Raw genomic sequence first — 24,053 nt, forward strand, 5'->3', positions numbered from 1 at the left:
TGCTTGCTTTAGAGCACGTTCCATTGGTTTTGGTGAGATTTTCTCCCAACGAAGTGTGCATGGATGCGAGCTTTGCAACCCTGTGCACAGGGCCAGTTCAAGACTTTTTGGCCCCTGAGGCAAAGCATAAAATAGTGTCCTCCCTCCCACCAGGGAAGGAGGGGTGAGTGAAGATTCATATTGCGAACAAGGAGGAGAATCAAATCTACCTTAACCAACAGTTAAAGTGGGGACAGGGGCAGTTGTGGAAGGAAAAAGAGCCTGCTCTGAATCATGCTGAGTGGGTACAGACCCCAGGAGACCCCAGAGGGCAGGTCCCCACTATTTCCTCCCTAAGGGGGAGACCAGCAATGCCAAGAGGTCTCTGCAGAGGTGGCCACCGATGAGATCTGGCCTCCAAGGAGTGTGATCAGTGCTGGATTTAAAGGGTAAAGGGACGCCTGACCATTAGGTCCAGTCATGACCGACTCTGGGGTTGCAGCGCTCATCTCACTTTATTGGCCGAAGGAGCCGGCATACAGCTTCCGGGTCCTGTGGCCAGCATGACGAAGCTGCTTCTGGCGCACCAGAGCAGCGCACGGAAATACTGTTTACCTTCCCGCTGGAGTGGTACCTATTTATCTACTTGCACTTTGACGTGCTTTCGAACTGCTAGGTTGGCAGGAGCAGGGACTGAGCAACAGGAGCTCACCCCATCGCAGGGATTCGAACTGCCAACCTTCTGATCGGCAAGTCCTAGGCTCTGTGGTTTAACCCACAGCGCCACCCGCGTCCCTAGTGCTGGATTTACATATAAGCTAAACAAACTATAGCTTAGGGCCCCACTCTCTTGGGGGACCCAAAAAAAATTAAAGGGGGGAAAACTGAATGTACATTTCCCAAATATAAGATAAAAAACAAATAAAATAAAATAAAAACCTACATACAGCAACAGTGTTTTGTGTTGTGTACGGTCCTATGATGTAAGTGATGGGCCCCGCCTCCTAGCCTGCTCCCTAAAATATCATTGGTTTACTCATATCTATATCTAGGGCGCCGACATTCTGCATGGACAACATGTGTAAATGGCTTTAGATACCTATTAGGTCCATAAATTACCATATAGCATATAGTGAACACGAAAAACAGCTGCGGTTTGTTGTTGACAAAGGACAGCTGGAGATATAAAGGGCCCATTACATTCAGTAGCTTAGGGCCTCATTAATCCTAAATCCAGCCCTGGGAAGAAGGGGCTGGTTTAAATAGGAACTGGCTTATATATATCAAGTCAGACCGTGGGTCCAACGGGCTCAGTGCTGCCCACACTGACTTGCAGGAGCTCTCCAGGGTTCCAGGTTGTAGTCTTTTCCAAGCCCTAACTGGTGATGGTGGGGTTGCAATCTGGAGAATTATAACCAAGAGAATTGTAACTGTAACCAAGAAAAGCAGTAAGCCAACTGAGGAACGAACAACCTTCTCACCCTCCTCACCATTGGCATGTCTGGAAGCTGGTCCTTTACCAGTTGACGCAGTCCGCTCTCACTCAGCACAAGGGGTTCTTTATGCACTCTCTCGCATGCCCATTCTCTGTGGTTCTTCTGCATAACTATTGAAAACATCGATTATGTCATTAAAGGAGCGCTCCAGTTCAGTCCGGCTGGTATTCCAGGTATTCCAGCCCCTGGTATTCCTGGTATTTCTATTGCACATTTAGGGGAAACATTAATTATGTCATTAAAGGAGCGCTCCAGTTCAGTCCGGCTGCCTGACATGTTGACCTGTCAAGCGAACTTTCAGGTGAGTCAAGGAAGTGGAGGAAATGGGGACAGACTCCAGACTCCCTCTAGAATGGCGATTAGTTGCCACAGAATCATATTTAAGCTCCATGCTCAGAGGGATTTGGCAGAAAATCAAGCTGGGCAACCCATGCAGATGGGTGGAGTACAAGTGATATATTTAATATAGCATCGTCGTCGTCGTTGACGTCATTGCCATCAAACAATCAATGTTAAGGAAATGGGGTTAGACTCCAGCCTTCCTCTTGAATGGCAATTAGTTGCCACTGGATCATATTTAAGTTCCATGCTCACGTTCTTTCTCACGTTCTGGTACAGCCCTGATTCTTAAATTTCTTTGTTTCTCTTTCAATTCAATCATAGACAATGTCAAACCGTGGTCCTCCAGTTGCTTATAAAACGGTGGTATCTTCTCTTGAGTAGCAGTTGCTATATCTTTTGCTTCTTCAGCTATCTTTCGGGTCGAAGCAGATTCCTGTAGTAATTTTTCAATAGACTCTGTGTTGGTATTCACCTTCTGTCCCAAATTATTGATGCTTGTAGTATTCTGGTCAATTTTAACTGATGCTTCAGCTACTTGTTTATTTGTTTCAGCTACTTGTTTAGCTAAATTTTCCAAAGATTCATTAATTTTTCCAAGTGCCTGTGCCAAAACGTCTTCGGACGACATAACTTTTGGTTTAACCTGTGGAGGTGCAGCCGCTGGTATTCCACGTATTCCAGCCCCTGGTATTCCTGGTATTTCTATTGCATATTTAGGGAAAACATTAATTATGTCATTAAAGGAGCACTCCAGTTCAGTCAGGCTGCCTGACATGTTGACCTGTCAAGAGAACTTTCAGGTGAGTCAAGGAAGTGGAGGAAATGTGGACAGACTCCAGTCACCCTCTTGAATGGTGATCAGTTGCCACAGAATCATATTTAAGCTCCATGCTCAGAGGAATTTGGCAGAACATCAAGCTCCCTTAAACTTCCAGTGATGCCACACTGTGAGAAGTGCTAAACTGTAATTTCTACAAAGATGGTAGATAAAGGGAGGACTCACCCAGGTCACCAGCTGTTCCCAATTGATGCCCCAGGAGTGTACGATGAGCAGAAGGTTGGAAATGCATCCTGTATACCTGAAGAACATCTCCACCCCTAATTTCAGACAAGATACTGAGGTCCAGGTCTGAGGGCCTTCTAGTGGTTCCCTCAATGTGAGAAGAGAAGTTACAGAGAGGGCCTTCTCAGTGGTGGTGCCCCGTATCAGGAGGTTTTTAATGTCTGATGTTTTGTTGTCTTCTTTTCTGCTCTGTTGGAACCTGCCCAGGGTGGCTGGGCAACCAATGCAGATGGGTGGGGGGACAAGTAATATATTTAATATATCATCAGCAGCAGCATCATTATTAAACAATCAGTATATCTATTTCTTTTTTTTCTTTTTTTAAAATAATCTTTATTAAAGTTTCAAAAGGTTACAAAAAACAAAACAGAAAAACAAAAGAAAACACAAAAAACAACAAAAAAGGTTCCACCTTTTAAGTCTCATTTTCAGTAACTTCCTTTCATGACTTCCCCACGCCTCCCCTTATTTTATTCCAGCTCCAGTTGTTTGTTCAAACAAGTTTTTATCCTTAGTGTCCTAACCATAATTTGTTAATTTACTTAACCATAATTTGTTAATATAATTCTTTGTAATAGGTTTAAACCTTAGTTCATTATTATTCTTAGTTTAGTTTATTTTGCAATTTTTGAAATACCGTATTTTTTGCTCTATCAGACTCACTTTTTCCCTCCTAAAAAGTAAGGGGAAATGTGTGTGCGTCTTATGGAGCGAATGCAGGCGGCGCAGCTATCTCAGAAGCCAGAACAGCAAGAGGGATTGCTGCTTTCACTGCGCAGCGATCCCTCTTACTGTTCTGGCTTCTGAGATTCAGAATATTTTTTTTTCTTGTTTTCATCCTCCAAAAACTATGTGCGTCTTATGGTCTGGTGCGTCTTATAGAGCGAAAAATACGGTATATACCTTAATCATATATGAAAAAAAAGAGATATAGAAACAAAAGAGAAGATACCTTTCCTAAGGTTGTCCCTAGTTCCCATCCACGGATTCCCCATTCTTATAATGATAAAGAACATATAATTTTTACACTGCAAAGTAAAAGTCGGGCCCCCTTTGGACTTCTAAACCCCACCCTTCTCTCCCCGGTTTCAATCCCAAACCAAAGGCCAGTTAGTCCATCTTTTTAGCCTGGTGACCTTAAGTCCAAGACTCTCAAATCTCTCTCAGTCCCTTTCAGCCGGCTTCTTCGGAGGTCTCTCATACTAAACACCCAAGAACACCATGTTTCTTCCAGCCAGGCCTACTTGTTTAAAGGTGGAGCTCCAGCTCTGTTTCTTGAGTCTATATGTCCCAAATAGTCCAGTTTTCACCTTGGTCGAATTAGAGTTCATCTTGGCAGGTCTCCGGCTCTCATTTGTCTTCTGTAACATTTCGGCCACCCCTTCTTTCTGCTCCTCCTGGACAGCAGGTGTCTTTTCTTCCTCCTCAATCTTTGGTTTCTTTTCTTGTCCAGCTGCCTGTGTTTTGAACATCAAGTCCCTTTCCAACTCAGTAGGTATATTTTCTGTTGACTTCGGTTATGTAGGACTTATAGACAAAATATGGCCTTGCTCGATCATCTCTCGCAGCTTTCCCATGAGAAAAATAAGCTCTTGCAAGTCAGCTCGTATTTCCCGACCTAGTTCCATTCTTGTAATGTCCAAGAATCCCCTCTAGAGGGATTCTGGTTACTTAGTATTCCTTTCCCTTCCGATCCAAAAGTCAGATTTATTTGTATCAAACTTTCTTTACTTTCAATATTTTGTAGCAATATAACCGGTTAAAATTTAGGCTTTCGGTTTTTCCCAACCTTGACAGCTAATTTGACAGCTGTCAAAAGTTTTCTGTAGATCCTCAGCAGGCTCTTTTCACGGTTTACTCCCGGGCTAGAGAAAAGTGGTACTTAATCCAAACAAATAAACTCTTGTCCTCCAGCACATTAGCTTAGACTTTTAAATCCGTGGAATCTATATCTTTTATCCAATCACAACAGTTCTTCTCGCAACCTTAGTTGACAGATCCTTGCTTTAAACTGTTTACAATAGGGGGGAGACGGACTTCCCTTTTTTTTCACCTCCCCCACTCGTACCAAATCCACGAACGAATTATTTGTAATCCAATTTCCAAATTACTCACGGGTTGTTGTTCTTGATTTTAAGTCCAAATTTTAGCAGGAAGAAGTCAGCGCTCTCCGACAAATGGCATGCGGCTTCGATCGGCAGGGGAAGCAGAAGACTCACAGCACCACGCCGCTCCCCGGCACCCGTTCCGTAGCCTTTAAAAAGGCTCCTTCACGAGTCGGGAGGGCGCTAACGGTGCCCGCCGAGTCACCATGTCCACGGGCTCCGTGCCCATGGTTTTTAAGGGTCCCCGTGTCGCCGGCACAGCAAGACCCAGCCCCCTGTCAAGCCGATTCCCTCCGGAGCTCGGAGGGAATCCGCCATTAGCCGATCGCGCTAACCCGGAAGTCTCCAATCAGTATATCTATTTCTAAGTGACTCTAGAAATTATTTATTGCTTTCATTAGATGGATCAATGGTCTCGTTAGTAAAATTAAGGTCAAATTGCTATTTTGGGGATGTTCATAAAAGTTTGGAACAGATCGATCCATTTTGCATTACCTTTTATGGGAAAGTGCACCTTGGTTTTGGTACGCTTTGGTCTTGGAACGCATTTCCGGATCAGATTAAATTTGAGAACCAAGATACCACCGTATAATCTTAATGCTCTTGCTAACTTGAAAACCCATTGAAGAAACAGTATCATGTGGACCATGTTCCAATCTTTAGAGGCAGTTCTTGTGAACATTTCAGGTCCTCAAGAGCTCAGGCGTTGAGCCCTTCTGGACCTGGGGATATGATGATCTTTGTCAATTAATTTGTCAGGCCCAGGGACGTGCACTATATCTTCTGCGGTGAAGAGTGAAGACTGATCCTAATAATTTATCCAGCTGCTCTACAATTTCCCTCTCTTCCTTTCAAACGACCTTCTATTCCTCTTCATCCAAAATTCCAGCTCCCCACCCACCACCCAGAACCAGTTTCTTCCTTCTAACAAAAAGAAACAGTATGTTATGTTGGTCTTTAAACATGATTTCTATTTTCTTACAGAAATCTATTTGCCACTTCTAATACGTGTCTTGATACTTCTCGTTTATCCTACTGACATCCTCTTATCCCTGAGTGGAATGTTCCTGACCTGCAGTTTTTGATGCAGCTAAGATTCTGTTACTGTGCCTCCGAAAAACACCACACAGAAGGTGATGGATCTTTGAATCAAATCTTTATTGTCTCAGGAGGACATGAGCTTTAGAGATGGAGTTGAGTTGATGGATTCTTCACCTCCAGGTTGGTTCTTCATGGTGTGGAGTTCTCATAGGACATGATAAGCGATCTTCTTACTATATCCGTGAACTCCTTGAAGTCGACCTCGCCATCGTTTCCTTCCAAAGCCTCATCAACGACAGAAGAGGCCTTTTTGTTGTGCAGTTGGGAGAGAATAAAGAAGGAAAGATGGTCACAGTGGCTGAAACCAGTGGAAAAAGAAAGCAGTCTTCTGATGAATTCAAGCTCACACAAGAGTATGATACCTTTAGTCATCCTTCCTGGGATGTTCTAGGAGAGCTGTGTCTCTCCTAATGTCATGGTCTCCCAACTCCCATTGGCCCCAGTTAGCACAGCCAACAGTCAGAGATGACAGAGGTTGTGGTCCAGACACTCCTGGGGGAAAACACAATGGGGAAAGCTGGCTCCGAAAAATCCAAGGTTGGAAGCAGTGGTAGTTTCAGCCCAATCCTTCTATACTTAGACTGCTGATAACCAAGAATAACTTACAGGAGGGATGGGGAAATCTGCCCCCCTCCCCGAATATTCCTGGACTCTCCAACTCACAGTGAACCCAGCAGTTGACAGGGCAATTCCTGCACTCAGGGACCAAAATGCATTGCATCCATTGGAACCAAGAAAACAGTAACTTGTAACATGGAATTTTTCACAGAGAACATTCTAATGCATTTTTTGTTCCATCACTGCTAGATTTCATAACACTTTGTTAAATTTTATGCCAGATTGATTCTAACATTGGTTTTCACTTTTTAAAAAGAAAGTTTGGTCTCATCTCGGGTAAACTGTTTAGAGGTCTTTGTAATTTAAACAGTAAAAGTGTTGCACCCAAGTGGGGTTTTCCTTTCCTTTTCTGTCTGTGGAACAACTTCTGCAAGGGTAACAGAACATCCCCTCCTTCTCCTCCTCAACGCAGTCACAGAAAATCCACTCTGGAAGGTTGTGGAGAGGGAGCAGAGGGAGGAGAGAGGGAGGAGGCTTGGCTGCCCTTGTGCGGATCATTCTGCTAAATAAATAAAAAATGAAAAAGTACTTTAACAGGTGACCAGTACCAGCCAGGATGGAGGAATGGTAAGTAATTGCTTTACAACTGAAGGGGAGATAGCTTCAGAACAAGAAATTTCTTAATGATTAAAAAATCATTTGATTATAAAATTAATCCTGAAAAGGGAAAAGCAAAGGGCAATCTGAGAAGTGAGAATTTTGAAAAGATGAAGAGAACAGAATTGCTTCCCCCATTGCAAGGAGTAATCCTATTGAGCAACAAACCACCCTCCCCTGCTCCTCACCATTGGCATGTCTGGAAGCTGGTCTTTTACCAGTTGACGCAGTCCGCTCTCACTCAGCACACGGCGTTCCTTAGGCTGAAGCATTGCACACTCACTTGTGCCCACTACCCGTACTTCTATTGAATATTTAAGGAAAAAATCCCTTGCGATACGAATGGCGCGCTCCAGTAAAGTCCGGCTGCCTGACATGTTGACCTGTCAAGAGAACTTTCATGTGAGTCAAGGAAGTGGAGGAAATGGGGACAGACTCCAGACTCCCTCTTGAATGGCGATCGGTTGCCACAGAATCATATTTAAGCACCATGATCAGAGGCGGGTTCCAGCGGGATCTGGCAGAACATCAAGCTCCCTTAAACTTCCAGTGATGCCACGCCATGAGAAGTCCTAAACTGTAATTTCTACAAAGATGGTAGATAAAGGGAGGACTCACCCAGGTCACCAGCTGTTCCCAATTGATGCCCCAGGAGTGTACGAGGAGCAGAAGGTTGGAAATGCATCCTGTATACTGAGGTCCAGGTCTGAGGGCCTTCTAGTGGTTCCCTCAATGTGAGAAGTGAAGTTACAGAGAGGGCCTTCTCGGTGGTGGTGCCCACCCTGTGGAACATTCTCCTATCATCTATCAAAGAGATAAACAATCACATGACCTTCCGTAGACGTCTAAGGCAGCCCTGTATCAGGAGGTTTTTAATGTCTGATGTTTCGTTGTCTTCTTTTCTACTCTGTTGGAGTAGAAAATGGTAAGAAGAAGAAGAAGAAGAAGAAGAAGAAGAAGAAGAAGAAGAAGAAGAAGAAGAAGTTGTTATATAATGTTTTATTAAATTTTCTAAATTGCATTTCAATATATTCATTTAAACAACCTTATATCAATGACTTCCTTTTTTCTCTTTCCGTGGTTCATTTTGCATACCATACATCCCTGCATATTTTACATGAGCTAAACCAGGCATAGGCAAACTCGGCCTGCCAGACGTTTGGGGGCTACAATTCCCATCATCCCTGACCACTGGTCCTGTTAGCTAGGGGTCCTGGGAGTTGTAGTCCCAAAACATCTGGAGGGCCGAGTTTGCCTATTCCTGAACTAAACCATTCAGTGATTAATTGTTACATCTATCAAAACTTGTTTACACTGTTGAATTTCTCTTAATGCTACCAGCATTTTTAAATGAACGCAATCTTCACCCACATATTCAGTAAACATTTTCCAGTACTCATGAAACGTGCATCCTTCTTGTTCTATTATTCTATACCAGGCTTCCTTTGAAGTAAGTTCCAAGAAGAGCGATTTTACGATCCGGGCGCCCAGAAAGGAGAGGGTCATAACAGCAACAAAATTGTTTCATTGCCGAAAGGAAGGAATAACCTGTTTGTTTCCTTGCCACACAAAGCAAAGTTCACCAGGGAACAGGTTCCATTTACAAGAAAGCAAAAGAGATTGAGCCTGCTTGCTTTAGAGCACGTTCCATTGGTTTTGGTGAGATATTCTCCCAAAGAAGTGTGCAGGGATGCTAGCTTTGCAACCCTGTGCAGAGGGCCAGTTCAAGACTTTTTGGCCCCTGAGGCAAAGCATTAAATAGTGTCCTCCCTCCCACCAGGGAAGGAGGGGTGAGTGAAGATTCATATTGCGAACAAGAAGGAGAATCAAATCTACCTTAACCAACAGTTAAAGTGGGGACAGGGGCAATTGTGGAAGGGAAAAGAGCCTGCTCTGAATCATGCTGGGTGGGTACAGACCCCAGGAGACCCCAGAGGGCAGGTCCCCACTATTTCCTCCCTAAGGGGGAGACCAGCAGTGCCAAGAGGTCTCTGCAGAGGTGGCCACCGATGAGATCTGGCCTCCAAGGAGTGTGATCAGTGCTGGATTTAAAGGGTAAAGGGACGCCTGACCATTAGGTCCAGTCATGACCGACTCTGGGGTTGCAGCGCTCATCTCACTTTATTGGCCAAAGGAGCCGGCATACAGCTTCCGGGTCCTGTGGCCAGCATGACTAAGCTGCTTCTGGCACACAAGAGCAGCACACAGAAATACCGTTTATCTTCCCGCTGGAGCGGTACCTATTTATCTACTTGCACTTTGACGTGCTTTCGAACTGCTAGGTTGGCAGGAGCAGGGACTGAGCAACAGGAGCTCACCCCATCGCAGGGATTCAAACTGCCAACCTTCTGATCGGCAAGTCCTAGGCTCTGTGGTTTAACCCACAGCGCCACCCGCGTCCCTAGTGCTGGATTTACATATAAGCTAAACAAACTATAGCTTAGGGCCCCACTCTCTTGGGGGACCCAAAAAAAATTAAAGGGGGGAAAACTGAATGTACATTTCCCAAATATAAGATAAAAAACAAATAAAATAAAACCTACATACAGCAACAGTGTTTTGCGTTGTGTACGCTCCTATAATGTAAGTGATGGGCCCCGCCTCCTAGCCTGCTCCCTAAAATATCATTGGTTTACTCATATCTATATCTAGAGCGCCGACATTCTGCATGGACAACATGTGTAAATGGCTTTAGATACCTATTAGGTCCATAAATTACCATATAGCATATAGTGAACACGAAAAACAGCGACGGTTTGTTGTTGACAAAGGACAGCTGGAGATATAAAGGGCCCCATTACATTCAGTAGCTTAGGGCCTCATTAATCCTAAATACGGCCCTGGGAAGAAGGGGCTGGTTTAAATAGGAACTGGCTTATATATATCAAGTCAGACCGTGGGTCCAACGGGCTGAGTGCTGCCCACACTGACTTGCAGGAGCTCTCCAGGGTTCCAGGTTGTAGTCTTTTCCAAGCCCTAACTGGTGATGGTGGGGTTGCAATCTGGAGAATTCTAACCAAGAGAATTGTAACTGTAACCAAGAAAAGCAGTAACCCAATTGAGGAACGAACAACCTTCTCACCCTCCTCACCATTGGCATGTCTGGAAGCTGGTCCTTTACCAGTTGACGCAGTCCACTCTCACTCAGCACAAGGGGTTCCTTATGCACTCTCTCGCATGCCCATTCTCTGTGGTTCTTCTGCATAACTATTGAAAACATCGATTATGTCATTAAAGGAGCGCTCCAGTTCAGTCCGGCTGGTATTCCAGGTATTCCAGCCCCTGGTATTCCTGGTATTTCTATTGCATATTTAGGGAAAACATTAATTATGTCATTAAAGGAGCGCTCCAGTTCAGTCCGGCTGCCTGACATGTTGACCTGTCAAGAGAACTTTCAGGTGAGTCAAGGAAGTGGAGGAAATGTGGACAGACTCCAGACTCCCTCTTGAATGGTAATCAGTTGCCACAGAATCATATTTAAGCTCCATGCTCAGAGGAATTTGGCAGAACATCAAGCTCCCTTAAACTTCCAGTGATGCCACACTGTGAGAAGTGCTAAACTGTAATTTCTACAAAGATGGTAGATAAAGGAAGGACTCACCCTGGTCACCAGCTTTCCCAATTGATGCCCCAGGAGTGTATGAGGAGCAGAAGGTTGGAAATGCATCCTGTATACCTGAAGAACGTCTCCACCCCTGATTTCAGACAAGACACTGAGGTCCAGGTCTGAGGGCCTTCTAGTGGTTCCCTCAATGGGAGAAGTGAAGTTACAGAGAGGGCCTTTTCGGTGGTGGTGCCCACCCTGTGGAACGTTCTCCTATCATCTATCAAAGAGATAAACAATCAAATGACCTTCCGTAGACGTTTAAGGCAGCCCCGTATCAGGAGGTTTTTAATGTCTGATGTTTTGTTGTCTTCTTTTCTGCTCTGTTGGAACCTGCCCAGGGTGGCTGGGCAACCAATGCAGATGGGTGGGGGGACAAGTAATATATTTAATATATCATCATCAGAATCATCATTAGAGAGCCAGTGTGATGTAGTGGTTAAGAGCGGTAGTCTCGTAATCTGGAGAACCGGGTTTGAGTCTCCACTCCTCCACATGCAGCTGCTGGGTGACCTTGGGCCAGTCACACTTCTTTGAAGTCTCTCAGCCCCACTCACCTCACAGAGTGTTTGTTGTGGGGGAGGAAGGGAAAGGAGAATGTTAGCCGCTTTGAGACTCCTTAAAGGGAGTGAAAGGCGGGATATTAAATCCAAACTCTTCTTCTTCTTCATTATTAAACAATCAGTATATCTATTTCTAAGTGACTCTAGAAATTATTTATTGCTTTCATTAGATGGATCAATGGTCTCGTTAGTAAAATTCTTGTCAAATTGCTATTTTGGGGGATGTTCTTAAAAGTTTGGAACAGATCGATCCATTTTGCATTACCTTTTATGGGAAAGTGCACCTTGGTTTTGGTACGCTTTGGTCTTGGAACGCATTTCCGGATCAGATTAAATTTGAGAACCAAGATACCACCGTATAATCTTAATGCTCTTGCTAACTTGAAAACCCATCTAAAGAAACAGTGTCCCATGGACCATGTTCCAGTCTTTAGAGGCAGTTCTTGTGAACATTTCAGTTCCTCAAGAGCTCATGCATTGAGCCCTTCTGAACCTGGGGATATGATGATCTATGTCAATTAATTTGTCAGGCCCAGGGAACTGCACTATATCTTCTGCAGTGAAGGGTGAAGACTGATCCTAATAATTTATCCAGCTGCTCTACAATTTCCCTGTCTTCCTCTCAAAAGACCTTCTATTCCTCTTCATCCAAAATTCCAGCTCCCCAACCACCACCCAGAACCAGTTTCTTCCTTCTAACAAAAAGAAACGGTATGTTATGTTGGTCTTTAAACATGATTTCTATTTTCTTACAGAAATCTATTTGCCACTTCTAATACGTGTCTTGATACTTCTCGTTTATCCTACTGACATCCTCTTATCCCTGAGTGGAATGTTCCTGACCTGCAGTTTTTGCTGCAGCTAAGATTCTGTTACTGTGCTTCTGAAAAACTCCACACAGAAGGTGATGGATCTTTGAATCAAATCTTTATTGTCTCAGGAGGACATGAGCTTTAGAGATGGAGTTGAGTTGATGGATTCTTCACCTCCAGGTTGGTTCTTCATGCTGTGGAGTTCTCATAGGACTTGATAAGAACTCTTCTTACTATATCCGTGAACTACCAGAAGTCGACTTCGCCATCGTTTCTTTCCAAAACCTGATCAATGACGGAAGAGGCATTTTTGTTGTACAGTTGGGAGAGAATAAAGAAGGAAAGATGGTTACCGTGGCTGAAACCAGTGGAAAAAGCAAGCAGTCTTCTGATGAATTCAAGCACACACAAGAGTATGATACATTTAGTCATCCTTCCTGGGATGTTCTAGGAGAGCTGTGTCTCTCCTAATGTCATGGTCTCCCAACTCCCATTGGCCCCAGTTAGCACAGCCAACAGTCAGAGATGACAGAGGTTGTGGTCCAGACACTCCTGGGGGGAAACACAATGGGGAAAGCTGGCTCCGAAAAATCCAAGGTTGGAAGCAGTGGTAGTTTCAGCCCAATCCTTTTATAGTTAGCAGGCTGATAACCAAGAATAACTTATAGGAGGGATGGGGAAATCTGCCCCCCTCCCCGAATATTCCTGGACTCTCCAACTCACAGTGAACCCAGCAGTTGACAGGGCAATTCCTGCACTCAGGGACCAAAATGCATTGCAACCATTGGAACCAAGAAAACAGTAACTTGTAACATGGAATTTTTCACAGAGAACATTCTAATGCATTTTTTGTTTCACCACTGCTACACTTCATAACACTTTGTTAGATTTTATGCCAGATTGATTCTAACAATGGTTTTCATTTTTAAAAAGAAAGTTTGGTCTCATCTTGGGTAAACTATTTAGAGGTCTTTATAGATTAAACAGTAAAAGTGTTGTTGTTGACAAAGGACAGCTGGAAAGATAAAGGGCCCCATTACATTCAGTAGCTTAGGGCCTCATCGATCCTAAATCCGGCCCTGGGAAGAAGGGACTGGTTTAAATAGGAACTGGCTTATTTATATTGAGACAGACTGTGGGTCCAACAGGCTCAGTGCTGCCCACACTGACTTGCAGGAGCTCTCCAGGGTTCCAGGCTGTAGTCTTTTCCAAGCCCTAACTGGTGATGCTGGGGAGGCAACCTGGAGAATTGTAACCAAGAGAATTGTAACTGTAACCAAGGGAAGCAGTAACCCAATTGAGGAACGAACAACCTTCTCACCCTCCTCACCATTGGCATGTCTGGAAGCTGGTCCTTTACCAGTTTACACAGTCCGCTCTCACTCAGCACACAGGGTTCCTAAGCGGAAGCACTGCACACTCACTCGTGCCCATTCCCCCTATTTCTATTGCATATCTAAGGAAAACATTGATTATGTCATTAAAGGAGCACTCGAGTTCAGTCTGGCTGCCTGACATGTTCTGTTACTGTGCTTCTAAAAAACACCCCACAAAAGGTGATGGTTCTTTGAATCAAATCTTTATTGTCTCAGGAGGACATGAGCTTTAGAGATGGAGTTGAGTTGATGGATTCTTCACCTCCAGATTGGTTCTTCATGCTGTGGAGTTCTCAGAGGACATGATAAGCCATCTTCTTACTCATAGTAATTGATAAGCCATCTGCTTACTATCTCTGTGAACTCCGAGAAGCTGACCAGGCCATCATTTTTTTCCAAAGCCTCATTAACGACAGAAGAGGCCTTTTTGTTGTGCAGTTGGGAGAGAATAAAGAAGGAAAGATGGTTACAGTGGCTGAAACCAGTGGAAAAAGCAAGCAGTCTTCTGATGAATTCAAGCACATACAAGAGTATGATACATTTAGTCATCCTTCCTGGGATGTTCTAGGAGAGCTGTGTCTCTCCTAATGTCATGGTCTCCCAACTCCCATTGGCCCCAGTTAGCACAGCCAACAGTCAGAGATGACAGAGGTTGTGGTCCAGACACTCCTGGGGGGAAACACAATGGGGAAAGCTGGCTCAGAAAAATCCAAGGTTGGAAGCAGTGGTAGTTTCAGCCCAATCCTTTTATAGTTAGCAGGCTGATAACCAAGAATAACTTATAGGAGGGATGGGGAAATCTGCCCCCCTCCCCGAATATTCCTGGACTCTCCAACTCACAGTGACCCCAGCAGTTGACAGGGAAATTCCTGCACTCAGGGACCAAAATGCATTGCAACCATTGGAACCAAGAAAACAGTAACTTGTAACATGGAATTTCTCACAGAGAACATTCTAACGCATTTTTTGTTCCATCACTGCTGGACTTTATAACACTTTGTTAAATTTTATGCCAGATTGATTCTAACAATCGTTTTCACTTTTTAAAAAGAAAGTTTGGTCTCATCTCGGGTAAACTGTTTAGAGGTCTTTGTAGATTAAACAGTAAAAGTGTTGCACCCAAGTGGGGTTTTCCTTTCCTTTTCTGTCTGTGGAACAACTTCTGCAAGCGTAAGAGAACATCCCCTCCTCCTCCTCAATGCAGTCACAGAAAATCCACTCTGGAAGGTTGTGGAAAGGGAGCAGAGGGAGGAGAGAGGGAGGAGGCTTGGCTGCCCTTGTGCGGATCATTCTGCTAAATAAATAAAAAATGAAAAAGTACTTTAACAGTTGACTAGTACCAGCCAGGACGGGGGAATGGTAAGTAATTGCTTTACAACTGAAGGGGAGATAGCTTCAAAATAAGAAATTTCTTAATCCCGAAAAGGGAATAGCAAAGGGCAATCTGAGAAGTGAGAATTTTGAAAAGATGAAGAGAACACAATTGCTTCCCCCATTGCAAGCAGTAACCCAATTGAGCAACAAACCACCCTCTACTGCTCCTCACCATTGGCATGTCTGGAAGCTGCTCCTTTACCAGTTGACGCAGTCCTCTCTCACTCAGCACACGGCGTTCCTTAGGCTGAAGCATTGCACAGTCACTCGTGCCCATTCTCTGTGGTTCTTCTGCATATCTATTAAAAACGTCGATTATGATATAAAGGGAGCGCTCCAGTTCAGTCCGGCTGCCTGACATGTTGACCTGTCAAGAGAACTTTCAGGTGAGTCAAGGAAGTGGAGGAAATGTGGACAGACTCCAGACTCCCTCTTGAATGGCGATTAGTTGCCACAGAATCATATTTAAGCTCCATGCTCAGAGGAATTTGGCAGAAAATCAAGCTGGGCAACCCATGCAGATGGGTGGAGTACAAGTAATATATTTAATATAGCATCATCATCATCGTTGACGTCATTGCCATCAAACAATCAATGTTATGGAAATGGAGGAAATGGGGTTAGACTCCAGCCTTCCTCTTGAATGGCAATTAGTTGCCACTGGATCATATTTAAGTTCCATGCTCAGAGGAGGGTTACAAAGGGATTTGGCAGAACATCAAGTTTCCTTAAACTCCCAGTGATGCCACGCCATGAGAAGTGCTAAATTGTAATTTCTACAAAGATGGTAGATAAAAGGAGGACTCACCCAGGTCACCAGCTGTTCCCAATTGATGCCCCAGGAGTGTACAAGGAGCAGAAGGTTGGAACTGCATCCTGTATACCTGAAGAGCGCAATTGCTTCCCCCATTGCAAGCAGTAACCCAACTGAGCAACAAACCACCATCTCCTGCTCCTCACCAGTGGCATGTCTGGAAGCTGATCCTTTACCAGTTGACACAGTCCTCTCTCACTCAGCACACGGTCTTCCTTGGGCTGAAGCATTGCACTCTCACTCATGCCCATACTCTGTGGTTCTATTGTATATCTAAGGAAAATGTTGATTATGTCAACATAGATTAGCAATGGAGCGCTCCATTTCAGGCTGGCTTCCTGACATGTTGACCTGTCAAGAGAACTTTCAGGTGAGTCAAGGAAGTGGAGGAAATGGAGTTAGACTCCAGTCACCCTCTTGAATGGCGATCAGTTGCCACAGAATCATATTTAAGCACCATGCTCAGAGGGATTTGGAAGAACATCAAGTTTCTTTAAACTTCCAGTGATGCCACACCATGAGAAGTGCTAAATTGTAATTTCTACAAAGATGGTAGATAAAGGGAGGACTCACCCAGGTCACCAACTGTTCCCATTTGATGCCCCAGGAGTGTACAAGGAGCAGAAGGTTGGAACTGCATCCTGTATACCTGAAGAAAGTCTCCACCCCTGATTTCAGACAAGACACTGAGGTCCAGATCTGAGGGCCGTCTAGTGGTTCCCTCAATGTGAGAAGTGAAGTTACAGAGAGGGCCTTTTCGGTGGTGGTTCCCACCCTGCGGAACGTTCTCCTATCATCTATCAAAGAGATAAACAATCAAATGACCTTCCGTAGACGTTTAAGGCAGCCCCGTATCAGGAGGTTTTTAATGTCTGATGTTTCGTTGTCTTCTTTTCTGCTCTGTTGGAAGCTGCCCAGGGTGGCTGGGCAACCAATGCAGATGGGTGGGGGACAAGTAATATATTTAATATATCATCATCAACATCATCATTATTAAACAATCAGTATATCTATTTCTAAGTGACTCTAGAAATTATTTATTGCTTTCATTAGATGGATCAATGGTCTCGTTAGTAAAATTCTTGTCAAATTGCTATTTTGGAGGATGTTCTTAAAAGTTTGGAACAGATTGATCCATTTTGCATTACCTTTTATGGGAAAGTGCACCTTGGTTTTGGTACGCTTTGGTCTTGGGACGCATTTCCGGATCAAATTAAATTTGAGAACCAAGATACCACCGCATAATCTTAATCCTCTTCCTAACTTGAAAACCCGTCTAAAGAAACAGTGTCCCATGGACCATATTCCAGTCTTTAGAGACAGGTCCTGTGAAGATTTTACTCTGAACATCCCATTTAGATTCTTTAAGAGCTCCAGAAAGATTCTTTTTGAACCCGGGGATATGATGATCTTCAATTTGTCAATTAATTTGTCTGGCACAGGTATTTAATGGGGGGGTGGACACTGTATTAATTTGATTTAAAAATTTAAAGAATGTTTTAAAAACAAAGAGTGTTTTGCATCAATTTTCCCATGAAAAACATTGAGTTAACCAGCCTGGAATCGCCTGGATCCCCACTGGGGGCCATTTTTAAGAAACAGTGTCATGTGGACCATGTTCCAATCTTAAGAGGCAGTTCTTGTGAACATTTCAGTTCCTCAAGAGCTCATGCATAGAGCCCTTCTGGACCTGGGGATATGATGATCTTTGTTAACTAATTTGTCAGGCCCAGGGAACTGCACTATATCTTCTGCAGTGAAGGGTGAAGACTGATCCTAATAATTTATCCAGCTGCTCTACAATTTCCCTGTCTTCCTCTCAAAAGACCTTCTATTCCTCTTCATCCAAAATTCCAGCTCCCCACCCACCACCCAGAACCAGTTTCTTCCTTCTAACAAAAAGAAACAGTATGTTATGTTGATCTTTAAACATGATTTCTATTTTCTTACAGAAATCTATTTGCCACTTCTAATAGGTGACTTGATACTTCTCATTTATCCTACTAACATCCTCTTATCCATGAATGGAATGCTCCTGACCTGCAGTTTTTGCTGCAGCTAAGATTCTGTTGCTGTGCTTCTGAAAAACACCCCACACAAGGTGATGGATCTTTGAATCAAATCTTTATTGTCTCAGGAGGACATGAGCTTTAGAGATGGAGTTGAGTTGATGGATTCTTCACCTCCAGGTTGGTTCTTCATGGTGTGGAGTTCTCATAGGACATGATAAGCCATCTTCTTACTATATCCGTGAACTCCTTGAAGTCAACATCACCATCGTTTCCTCCCAAAGCCTCATCAACGACAGAAGAGGCCTTTTTGTTGTGCAGTTGGGAGAGAATAAAGAAGGAAAGATGGTTACAGTGGCTGAAACCAGTGGAAAAAGCAAGCAGTCTTCTGATGAATTCAAGCACACACAAGAGTATGATACATTTAGTCATCCTTCCTGGGATGTTCTAGGAGAGCTGTGTCTCTCCTAATGTCATGGGGCTCCCAACTCCCATTGGCCCCAGTTAGCACAGCCAGCAGTCAGAGATGACAGAGGTTGTGGTCCAGACACTCCTGGGGGGAAACACAATGGGGAAAGCTGGCTCCGAAAAATCCAAGGTTGGAAGCAGTGGAAGTTTCAGCCCAATCCTTCAATAGTTAGCAGGCTGATAACCAAGAATAACTTACAGGAGGGATGGGGAAACTGCCAACCCCCACCCCACCGAATATCCCTGGACTCTCCAACTCACAGTGACCAAAGCAGTTGACAGGGCAATTCCTGCACTCAGGGACCAAAATGCATTGCATCCATTGGAACCAAGAAAACAGTAACTTGTAACATAGAATTTTTCACAGAGAACATTCTAATGCATTTTTTGTTCCATCACTGCTAGACTTCATAACACTTTGTTAAATTTTATGCCAGATTGATTCTAACATTGGTTTTCACTTTTTAAATCTTTGGTAAACTGTTTAGAGGTCTTTGTAGATCAAACAGTAAAAGTGTTGCACCCAAATGGGGTTTTCCTTTCCTTCTCTGTCTGTGGAACAACTTCTGCAAGCATAACAGAACATCCCCTCCTTCTCCTCCTCAACGCAGTCACAGAAAATCCACTCTGGAAGGTTGTGGAGAGGGAGCAGAGGGAGGAGAGAGGGAGGAGGCTTGGCTGCCCTTGTGCGGATCATTCTGCTAAATAAATCAAAAATGAAAAAGTACTTTAACAGGTGACCAGTACCAGCCAGGATGGAGGAATGGTAAGTAATTGCTTTACAACTGAAGGGGAGATAGCTTCAAAACAAGAAATTTCTTAATCCAGAAAAGGGAATAGCAAAGGGCAATCTGAGAAGTGAGAATTTTGAAAAGATGAAGAGAACTGAAGTGCTTCCCCCATTGCAAGGAGTAACCCAACTGAGCAACAAACCACCCTCTCCTACTCCTCACCATTGGCATGTCTGGAAGCTGCTCCTTTACCAGTTGACGCAGTCCGCTCTCACTCAGCACACGGCGTTCCTTAGGCTGAAGCATTGCACTCTCACTCGTGCCCATTCCCTGTGGTTGTTCTGCATACATACTGAAAATATTGAGTATGTTAAAAACGGCACTCTCCAGATCAGTCCAGCTGCCTGACATGTTGAACCGTCAAGACAACTTTCAGGTGAGTCAAGGAAGTCGAGGAAATGCGGACAGACTCCAGACTCCCTCTTGAATGGCGATCAGTTGCCACAGAATCATATTTAAGCTCCATTCTCAGAGGCGGATTCCAGAGGGATCTGGCAGAAGATTAAGCTCCCTTAATTTGCCAGTGACGCCACGCCATGAGAGGTTACGAGTTGTACTTTCGAAGAAGATGGTAAATAAAGGGAAGACTCACCAAGCTCTCCATCTGTTCCCAATTGATGCCCCAGGAGTGTACACAAGTATTATCTGGACTGAGTTTGTTTGTTGGGTCTCATCCTGTCCATTACCGAAGCAAGACACTGGTTCAGCACTTCCACTGCCTCAGCAGCATATGCAATGGAGAAATAGAGCTGAGTGTAATCAGCATACATACTACGAACCTCCGAATAAACCCACCCAGTGGTATATACACACACACACACACACACACACACACACACACACATTTTTATTGGGTTTTTTACATATCATTTCCAAAAATCATTTAACATTACCGTATTTTTCGCCCCATAGGGCGCACTGCCCCATAGGATGCACCCAGTTTTTTTGGGGGGGAATAAAGAAAAAAAATATTATTTCCCCCCTAGGCGCGGGGCTGGCGCGGTGGAAGCCCGAGCTTCCCCCAACCCCAGCCCCGAAAACAGCCTGCTATCCGCAAGCCTAGGGAGCCCGGCGGGAAGTCGCGCCGGTCTCCCCAGGCTAGCGGAAAGCTGTGCGAAGCCCAGGCGCGCTCTTCAGCGCACCCCAGACTTCGGAATGCAGGCAGCTCTGCGCAGCCCTAGAGAGCCCGGCGCGAAGTCGCGCCGGTCTCCCGAGGGTTGCGCAGAGCTTCCTGAAGCCTGGAGAGCGAGAGGGGTTGGTGCGCACCGACCCCTCTCGCTCTCCAGGCTTCAGCGAAAGCCTGCATTCACCCCATAGGACGCACACACATTTCCCCTTCATTTTTAAAGGGGGGAAGTGCATCCTATAGGGCAAAAAATACGGTAACTTTGTGAATATTTCACCTCTCCCATTGCAAGAATCTACTGACAATGTTTTCAGAAAGGAGGGGGCAGAATCTGCTCATCACTTCTTCCGAGAGCCAGTGTGGTGTAGTGGTTAAGAACAGTAGACTCGTAATCTGGTCAACCAGGTTCGATTCCCCACTCCTCCACATGCAGCTGCTGGGTGACCTTGGGCTAGTCACACTTCTTTGAAGTCTCTCAGCCCCACTCACCTCACAGAGTTTTTGTTGTGGGGGAGGAAGGGAAAGGAGAATGTTAGCCGCTTTGAGACTCCTTCGGGTAGTGATAAAGCGGGATATCAAATCCAAACTCCTCCTCCTCCTCCTCTTCTTCTTCTTCTTCTTCTTCGTCCCTGTTTGACTGTTAATTGTGGGAGAGAGTGGAGGAAGAGAGTGGGAGCGAGAGTTGCTGAAGGAGTACCAAGTGTAATGGCTTGGCTCTCCAACAGAAGCAAGACATGGGCAGTCATTATCTCAGGTTTATTGCTCAAACACATAAATCACTCCGGAGCTCCTCCACTCAGACTCTGTCTGACTCCAAGTTTGCAGTTGCCGACCCTAAACTCTGCCCCTTCCTCTTCTTCCAACAGGGGGAAAAACCCTTCGAGTTTTGGGGCTGGCTATTCCTGGCCTCTCTCCATCTGTTTCTGAGCTAAAATTGATATTTTGTGTATCCCTGCTCTGGCTCCCCCTTCCTTTTTTTTTTTATAAAAGTTTTTATTGCTTTTCTCAAATACAGAAATGAAGCCAGATATATAAAAGAAATAACAGAAGTAAGAAAAAAGAAAAGAAGAAAGAAATCCATCTTTCCAAGACATTTTTTCATCACCAACCGGACTTCCCCGCGTCCCCCTCACCCTGCATTCTTTACAATAAAAATACCAACAAATTATTACCTTGTTTCATGCATTCCTTTGTACTTTCAAATAGTTATATTTTAGGTTTAAAATACTTATTGTCAAATTACTTTTGCCTTAATATAAATGTAATGTCATTTTAAACCTTAGTCCCTTCATAATTCTAACTTAATTTCCCATATCACCGAATCTTGTTGCTGAAGCTAGATTTTCCAGATCCTGCAAATTCTTAACATTCATATAACTTATAATATTTTTGTAAATAGTCCTTGAACTTTTTCCAATCCTCCTCCATTATTTCTTCTCCCAAATCTCGGATTCTGCCGGTCATTTCAGCCAATTCCATGTAGTCCATCAACTGCGTGTGCCACTCTTCCAGTGTGGGCAAATCTTGTGTCTTCCAGTATTTTGCGATAAGTATTCTTGCTGCCGTTGTTGCATACATAAAGAAAGTTCTGTCCTTCTTTAACACCTTCTGGCCAACAATGCCCAGGAGAAAGGCCTCTGGTTTCTTGGGAAAGGTGTACCTAAACACCTTTTTTAACTCATTATAAATCAATTCCCAGAAGACCTTCACTTTTGGGCAAGTCCACCAGAGGTGAAAGAATGTCCCTTCAGCCTCCTTACATTTCCAACATTTATTCTCAGACAAATGATATATCTTAGCAAGCTTGACTGGGGTCATGTACCACCTGTATATCATTTTCATAATATTCTCTTTCAAGGCATTGCATGCCGTGAATTTCATACCCCCTTCCTTGACCACTATGCTCAGGGATCAGGTTACCATTGCTATCTGCTGCCTGCCCTCTGTTCTCTGAAGCCATGCCACTAGGCTGTCCCTCCTCCCTCTCACATTCCAGTGTTCTTATCTCTCTTTCTCTGGCCTCATTCCCAGCCCCTGTCAGCTCCATTCTGCATTTCTTAATTTCTCTGTTACTCTGAATTATCATTAACTAACAATTCTCTTCATAGTCTTTCTTGTAATATTACAAATAGTCCTCCTTACAGAACTTCTTGCAGACCTACTAGCGTAATCTGTTCATTACAATTGCTTTTCAAATAGTTCATATATTTACTCCAGTCTTCTAAGAATCTCTGGTCACGCAGGTTTCGAACCTTTCCTGTTAATTTATGTAATTCTACACAGTCCATTAATTTCATCCGCCATTCTTCTTTCGTCGGTAATTCTTCTTGCTTCCATTTTTGTGCCCCCACCCAGTGGTTTCATGTAGATGTTAAACAACATGGGGCTAGGATTGAGCCCTGTGGAACCCCACATTGAAGGTTCCATGGGGCTGAAAAGCATTCCCCAAGCAACAATCTCTGGGGACGGCCATTCTAGTTGGACTGGAAGCAGCACAAAGCAGTGCCACCCACTTCTAGTTTGGAAAGTTGCTCCAGAAGGAAACCATGGTCGGTGGTATCAAAAGATGCTGAGAGGTCGAGGAGAATTAACAGGGACATGTTTCTCTTCTCTCTATCTCAACAGAGGTCATCATACAGGGCGACCAAAGCAGTTTCTGTGCCTAAACCCCGACTGAAATGATCCAGAAAATCAGTTTCTCCCAAAAAGCACCTGGATCTGGTCTGCGATCACTCACTCCAGAACCTTGCTCAGGAAAGGTAGATTAGCAACTGGCCCGTAGTTAGTTAGGTTTTTCGAATCCAGGGAAGCTTTCTTAAGGATTGGCTTTACCACCACCGCCTCCAAACAGGGAGAGACCACCCAATCTCGCAAAGAGGCATTGATCAACTCCCTGGACCAGCCAGCTGTATTTCCTTTCCTTCGATGGACTTCCAACTTCACTCTTGCAGTTTAAATGGGAACACTTCTTACAAATTTTGTCAGTGTTTTTAACTAAAAGCTAAGGATGGGGCAATGCGCTCTACGTGGGGCTACCTCTGAAGGTGACCCAGAAACTGCAATTAATCCACAATGCGGCAGCTAGGCTGGTGACTGTGAGTGGCTGCAGGGACTATATAACACTGGTCCCGAGAGATCTGCATTGGCTCCCAGTACGTTTCCGAGCACAATTCAAAGTGTTGGTGCTGACCTATAAAGCCCTAAATGGCCTTGATCCAGTATACCTGAAGGAGCGTCTCCACCCCCGTCGTCCAGCCCAGACACTGAGGTCCAGTGCCGAGGGCCTTCTGGCGGTTCCCTCATTGCAAGAAGCCAAGTTACAGGGAACCAGGCAGAGGGCCTTCTCAGTAGTGGCGCCCGCCCTGTGGAACGCCCTCCCTTCAGATGTGAAGGAAATAAGCAGCTATCCTATTTTCAAAAGACATCTGAAGGCAGCCCTGTTTAGGGAAGATTTTAGTATTTAATGCTGTATTGTTTTTAACACTCAATTGGGAGCCGCTCAGAGTGGCTGGGGAAACTCAGCCAGATGGGCGGGGTAGCGTGACTGGTTTCAAGAGAGATGACTCCCAGGAAAACATTGCATTGCGCTACCACCAGGCTGTCCTAATAAATTAGGTAGCGCACTAATTATTGCTGCTCATTTGTGTGTGTGTGTGTGTGTGTGTGTGTGTGTGTGTGTGTGTGTGTAAAATAATGGATCCACAAAATTCCCGGACTCTTCTTGGTGGTGTTATCAGCACCTTAAGCAATTCAGCAGCATCAAGAAACTTGGCTATCTCACTGCTTGCTCCTGCCCCCAGGTCAACGTGTTTAAA

General features: G+C 44.4%; 2 long non-coding RNA genes across 2 annotated transcripts in view; both read right to left on the reverse strand.

Moving 5' to 3' along the window:
* The window catches only part of LOC310694451, a 107,440-nt gene that overhangs the window by 15,741 nt on the left and 67,646 nt on the right, over nucleotides 1-24,053 (reverse strand). The gene's annotated exons all lie outside the window — the stretch shown is intronic.
* LOC310694103 lies at nucleotides 19,303-20,860 on the reverse strand. The gene is made up of 3 exons (XR_014519538.1): nucleotides 20,728-20,860; nucleotides 19,705-19,831; nucleotides 19,303-19,404 (listed from the first exon to the last, which is right to left on the reverse strand). It is a non-coding gene; the product is annotated as an uncharacterized lncRNA (long non-coding RNA).

The sequence above is a fragment of the Podarcis liolepis genome (assembly GCF_965112155.1).
Source record: "Podarcis liolepis genome assembly, chromosome: 15".
Lineage (NCBI taxonomy): Eukaryota > Metazoa > Chordata > Lepidosauria > Squamata > Lacertidae > Podarcis > Podarcis liolepis.